General features: G+C 42.3%; 1 pseudogene; it reads right to left on the bottom strand.

Moving 5' to 3' along the window:
* Window positions 1-1822: 1822 nt before the first annotated feature.
* On the bottom strand, window positions 1823-3394 carry LOC107013499 (annotated as a pseudogene).
* Window positions 3395-6823: the final 3429 nt, after the last annotated feature.

The following is a 6823-nucleotide window of genomic DNA, read 5'->3' as shown; positions in this document are numbered from 1 at the left end:
GGGGTAGTTAAGTCAATGATTGGAGGATTTTGAGTGGGGTTAGAGAGAAGGTTCTGAACCTGTTCCGTGCTTGGGGGAGGAAAGTGGAGTGGAGGTCTTCCATCTCTTGGAGGGTTGAAGGATGAAATTGGATTAGGCAAATCTTGCATTCTCTGCATTTCGACCCTCATTTCGGCAATCTGTTGCATCAACTGCATAATCAATTCATTTTTGTCAGCGGCGGCGGGTTGGGCCACGACAACATCATTCATATCAATCTCATCATTGTTATCCCCCATTGTTGTCTTTTCTTTTTGCAAATTTGATCGGGGAAGGAATATTCAGGGGCCTCAGACCTTGTCAAATACGGATGATCAACCAACTTATCAACACAGATCAGTTTTAAATACCTGACAAATGAAAAAAACTCAAAAGACCAATATATTAGTGCCTATTCGGAGTACAAAATACATAATATCGCACAGAAAGCAGATAAACACATAAGTCGCTTCGTTTGAGGATATTTTAACCCACGGATGAGGACGGAAATATATTTTGAACAAACAGGAATTTGTTTGTTTAACGCTATCTCGGGAAGGATGAATCACGTTGAGCTATGGTCTTCTTGCAGCTGCTTTTTGATGCCCGTTGATCTTATCTTCATATCTTCGTATCGCGGAGGAGAATGAAAATCTTCAGCGATAGGGGCCGAGCCGGGAAAGGCTGCCTACGTATCTCACGAGGAGAATTCAGGCCCAACGTAGTTCGGATTAGGATGAAATATTTTCATTCATTCTTTCATTGTGATTACAAGGAAATTGAAAGACAACATTGAACTTACTAGATGATGACAACAACATTTCGGTGATTTCCCTTTTGTTGTTGCGTCACTCCATTCCTTTTAGATAGTCGGAAATGGAGGCTTGTAGACGATTTCCTCCTCATCGTTTTCCTCAATTACTTCGTGGTCAGAGCCACTGTTATCTGCTCCCTGGTCACGGGCAGGATATTTTCCGCCCTTCAAGTTGCCACGGGTCGTCAATTCCTTATTGAGCGACGCACTTTTAGCCAACAGTACGCAGTCTCAATATCTATCTTTGCTTCTCTCGCCTTTACTTCGGGCGCCTCCAAACGAAGCAAGTTCAACCTTTTCTTTAGGCTTTCGGTTTCCATCTCAACCTCCTTCTTTCTTTTTATCTGTGACGCCAGATCTTCATCCAAGGTCGTGACCGCAGCTTTGTAGATTGCCGTGGTCATGTCTACTTTGAGCCCTTCCTCCTTAGCCTTCTGAATCTCTCGAGTGATTCTCTCGATCTTTCTTCGTAATTCCTCCTCAGTGAGCTCCGTCTGGACGTTCTTGCCTCTGTCCATAGTGGTGATTCACCTTTCCTGAGACGATAGAGCGGTATTCAGGATTTGTGGTATGAAAGATGGATTTTTGTGTGAGAAACTTGAGACTTGGGAATTTTGGTCGGACATTTTGTGATAGTGGCTTCTGTATACTCTTTGGAATTTCTGGGCTTGGAGTGGGTTTACGATATCCTCATTCAAAGCAACGTAACACATAAGCATTTAAATACACATAGATAACGTGTCCTAATCATGCATGGGGACCCTTTTGTGCCAAGGGTAGGCCTAGCGCATTCGAATGATGTACGTGTGAGTTTAAACCAATTAAATGATTCCCCCCCAAAAAATATTTAATAATGAGTAAAATGTTCGCAAAGAGAAATAGACAAACCCACGCAGGGGCTATTTAGAAAGTGCAATAATATCAGGCCCACGCAGGGGCTAAAATAATGCAGATACAGACAAAGAAAAACCCGCGCAGGGGCGATATCCACTATGCTGCTCCAGATGGTCCCGCTCCGTCGTCGTCTTTCTGGATTTTGTGCTGTTGGAACATGTACCTCAGCATCAACAAAAACCCCTCACCCAGACGCCCTTGGTCTTCCAGACTCTCGTATCGCATTCTCTCAATTTTCTGCTGGATCCAGTTGTCGAACTCGTCATACCCTTGCTTCAGTCTCTCGATCTCTCGAGTTGCCCTCTCGAGTGCGTCTTGATTCTCTACAAATTTGGCATAGACCTCATTAGCCTCCTCCTTTAACTCTCGCAATTCGGCCACTGCTTTGGCCTCCATGTCTGTCACACTGCGAAAGCTACGAGGAATTTGAAAGGAGATATTTTGTATATCTCCTTTCAACCATGCTTTGTAACCTTCATTGTATCCAGCGTTGAATCGGTCAGGAGCGATAGTGTCTTTACCCATACGCTTGGCGTTCTTCCATTCTCTGAGCATCTCTGTAGCGTCGTCCACCATGTCGTCCCCAATGTCATATACATAAGCGCCATAATACGCTTCTCTAGGCACAGTCTGCTTTCTTCCGAACTGTCGCAAGACTCGGAATGGCGCGTAAGGGCGAATTCCTCGAATGCCGGGTAGAGGGAGCACGGCGCATCTACGACCCTCTACGACAACTTCCTTGGATATGAAGCGGTCGAGCATCCATTGGAGGTCCTCTTCTCTCAACTCGGAGAAAATTTGGGCCCATCTTCCTCTCGTTCTCCGATTGTTCATGTTTGCCCAGAATAGCAAGTCGTTTAGGTCCTTGAGGGTGTTCTTGTTGTCGAGAGTGTGCAATTCTCGAGTTCCAGCACCCTTCGCCAAGTGGCTGAGAATCCACCATTGGAGGAGCAGATTACACCCCTGAAAATACCGGTGTCCTTCCTTGCACTTACCCAAAGCGCGATATATGTCCGACAATATGACTGGAGCTACGGAGTAGTACTTTGTCGTTCCTTAGTTTTCGTAACCCTTGAACAGCGTATGGACGAGTGTTATGACTCTGGTGTTGATGCTCAGGCTCGGGCCGTGCGGGAAGACCATTGTTCCCAACAAGGCTACGGCAAACGCCAACGGGCGGAGCTCGTTCCATTCCCTGTATGAAATTTTAAATTCCCGATTATACGCGGCATAGAAACTCGCGTGTCCGAATCTGACGTAGAGGTCTCTGAACATTATGTGCGAGTCTTGACACCAGTGAGTGAAATCCTTTCTTAGCCCTAACCAATCCGAGATGTTCTCAACGGAAGGTTTGTTAGGGATAAACACGTCCTCCTGTTTTCGGGCTCTTCTTTCTAGGCCCGTGGCCACGGTGTCTATGCAATCCCTTATTTCTTCTATCGTCGGGGTAATTTCAGCCGTTCCGAAACGGAAAACCATTCTCTGGCTGTCCCAGTACCCTGTAAGAACCTCGATCAACTCTGGCCAACCGTCCATGTTGATTAGCTCGGTTAAGGCCCCTACGTATTTGTTGAGGGTCCGCCTATGATCTCCGTCTAAGTCGTTGTGCCACATTGTTAGTTGGGGTGGCGCGGAGACAACCATGTTGAACTTCGGAAAGCGATCCATCTGAAACACAAAACTTGTTAGATTTTCCCCCTACCCCCAAGTTGGTTTTTCACACATACATTTCGAATGTCACATAATATGATGCGTCGTGAGGTCGAAGACCTTAGACGCGATTTTTGGCGGTTTTCTACTAAAATGGACTTAATACGCCTTGGGTATTAAGTCGTCCTAGGCTGATGCCTAATTTTGGTTTTGGTTTCGCTCTATCTTAGGCTTTTCTAGAATTGTTTTCAAATAGACGGTTACCCGAATCGGACAAACATCGGGGTGGAGCTATCGAATAACGTCGGGTGACCGCATTCCGACTATTTAATCGATACTCCCAAATGAATTCTTGGGGTATTTCTGAGAGAAGTCGCGGTAAGCCGCGTAACTTGCGTTTCCTAATGCAACTATTTGCCGTTTGGCGGAATTTATGCCATGAAATGCAATTTCTAGAAAAAACTAAGTATTTAAACAACTAAACAATTAATTACAAGTAGTCAAATAGGGTTAGTCTTAGGGTTAGAATCCTCCGTCCCCAGCGGAGTCGCTATTTCTGTTTTATCGAAAAGTTATTTTTGAAAAGAGTTTGTTTTATTTTTAGGGTATTTTCGACTTTTAGGAGTCGCCACTTAATTTTTTAAGAAAAATCAAGAAAACTTGTTTCTAAACAACTTAAACAGAAAAATTGTTTTGAAACACTTTTAAGGGGTTCGGGATTCCTATTTGCGTCTTAGGAAGGTTTCGAAAAAAAAAGCACCTAAGACGCCCCGCTAACTTACGGTTTTCCGGCGATTAACTTATTTGACTATTTATTTTAACTTTTGCGAATCTTTTGTTGTTTTGAACTTATTAGAATATTACTTTTAGGCGAATTTACAAATTTTGAAACATTTATAGTTTATTTTGCAATTTTTGCAAATCTTTTTCGAAGCTTAACTTCCTTAAGGTTTTATCTAAACAACCTTTACGAATTTGAAATATTATCGTGTTAGGACTTAGTTTTAAGTTTAAAAAAAATAGAAAAAACGCCTCGGCGGGGTTTGGAGTCTTCTAAGCTTAGACTAACGACATTCAAACAAACACGAAGAGCAACTAATAAAGAGAGAGGGAGAGAGAGAGAGAGAGATTTTGGGTCCAAACTCGGGTTCTGTTCGCCTTGACCGAGTTTTGGACCCACCTGTTTTTTTTTTTGGGTTTTTAACCCATTCACCTGTCCTAATCTAAACATACAAAAATAATACGAGAAAGTAAAGGCGACAAGGGCTTATGCCCATTACAAAAACAAAATACAAAATATAATAAAGAAAAGGTCTTCTAGTCCATTTCTTCGAATTCTTCAATATTCACGGCGTTTGACTCGCGCATATTTGCATCGATGGGTTGACTTGACAAACATTTCCGAGCCTTCATGGCTCTCCTAAGACGCAAGGATAAAATGGAGTCCAAAATGGACTCGAGAGAAAGTTTCCCGTGCAACAAAGTAGAAATAAATTAGCATATGAGCGATAATGCAAATCCAATATATTTCGAATGAAAGGCAAACAAACAGAAAATAAAAACAAGAACTTTATAAGAAAGGCAAATGAAACTCAAATTTTAAAATCAACCAAAGTTAGTAAACAGACCAAACCTAAACAATAGCAACTTAAACTCGTCATCTAAACAAACCTAACACTAAGACTAACAATAAACAAACGTGAATCATTAAATCTATGATATACAAAGACATTAGCTAACTGCCAACCAAATGGTGAACGACATCTTAAGGAAACCATCTCGAACCCACTGTTACTCAAAAGCTTGCATCTTGCAACATAAATTGCTAAACTACCGATATGCAAAATCGAACACCGCCCTTCGATGAACACCTATATTTAGATAAACTCGATACATTTGACACCAAGATAGAAACAGAAGGTCATCAAAATTACTGCCACACAAACGAGGTAAGCACAAGCTATGAACAAGCTTGATCTTAACACGACGTGGCCAAATCCGAGCAAGCAACACGATGTACTTCAAGATTTGTGACCAGAATTTGAACTATAAATAAACCACATAATCATTACTCTAAGTCGAGAAAGATACATACATCGAACAGAATATTGAATCCATTGATTAACATGCTGTCAAGGAGAACTAAATAAATAACATGGGCACGAAATCGATACCTAAGGCTAAGAATCTGCACGACTTCACATGACAAACTAAAGACATGGAAAATTTGCTAAGGTATACGAAATTAACCATATATATACTCGCATTCGAATATCCCGACATAACATGACCCCCAAAAATTTAACACAAAGGCAGCAAAGTGGTGAGCATCACCACATTATCAAACTTCAGAAACAGGACGGACCACGACTAATATGATAAGATTTACGCTATGACAAACTCGTAACCGACAAATGAACAGCATCAGACGAGCAAACACAATAGAGCAGAATCATACTATGCGATACCTCCTAAACTCGAACCAAACCCAACACATACAACATCTTACAGTCATAGCGAACAAAACATGTATGTAACGTTCACATGCTTAACAGGTTTGAACCAAAAACGAAACAAACGATAATGACCAGCAGCAACACCCCAGAACACAAAGCAAACAGAAGAGCAGCCATTCTTGAAGCAAAAAAAAAGAAAACGAAGAAGTAAAAGGGAGCAGAGGAAGGATTACCTCTTCGAAGGCAGCGAACAGGGACAGTACGAACAGCAACAGACGACGACCTCCACCGCGAACTCAGTATCACCAGAACGAGAATGCGAGGTCGTTATCGAGACGGAAGCGAAACTCTGTTTCGAACGCCCTCCCAATAACAAGAATGTTAGCCAACCCTTTCGAAGTTTTGCTCGCTACCCTTTTTTGCGCTCCTATTTCTTTTCTATCTTTCTGAAGCAAAAAGAATAAGCCAAAGATTTCTCTCGAAAAGGAAAACTATTCGATTTTTCCACTGCTCAAAATTTCTAACTTCAAAAATTCTAACGAAGAGGAAAAACAGTAGAAGAGACCAGTGAGAAAATCTAAGCCAAATTTCTTCTTCTCTGCTCAAATTTTTTTGACAAAAATCTCCAACCCCTTCCTTAAAGACGGAAGGGGTTTATATAGGGGAATATTAGGTTTTTTTTAGATTGGGAGGGCGGGAACGAATCCGGGACCATTGATTTCAAAATTTGAAATCTTTTCCATTGATGGAGCAACATCTTTTTTCTGAAAATTTCGCCCTTTGCGGAAATGGAAAAAGGGAGGGGAATGGCTAGGATCGCTCCAATCGTCCTTGAGGCGAGACGTGGAATGATCTCGCGCTACAAGGACGAAACGTGCCTGGCAAAGCTGAAAATCCAACTTGCCCTGCTGCAGCCCTGCTCTCGCTCGTACAGGGACCCGTTGCGCAGTCTCGTTTACGCGCAATGGAGGGAGAGGGGGAGAGAGAGGAA

Source organism: Solanum pennellii, chromosome 3 (assembly GCF_001406875.1).
Source record: "Solanum pennellii chromosome 3, SPENNV200".
In the NCBI taxonomy this organism is placed as follows: Eukaryota; Viridiplantae; Streptophyta; class Magnoliopsida; order Solanales; family Solanaceae; genus Solanum; species Solanum pennellii.
This window is presented reverse-complemented; position numbering and strand designations above follow the sequence as displayed.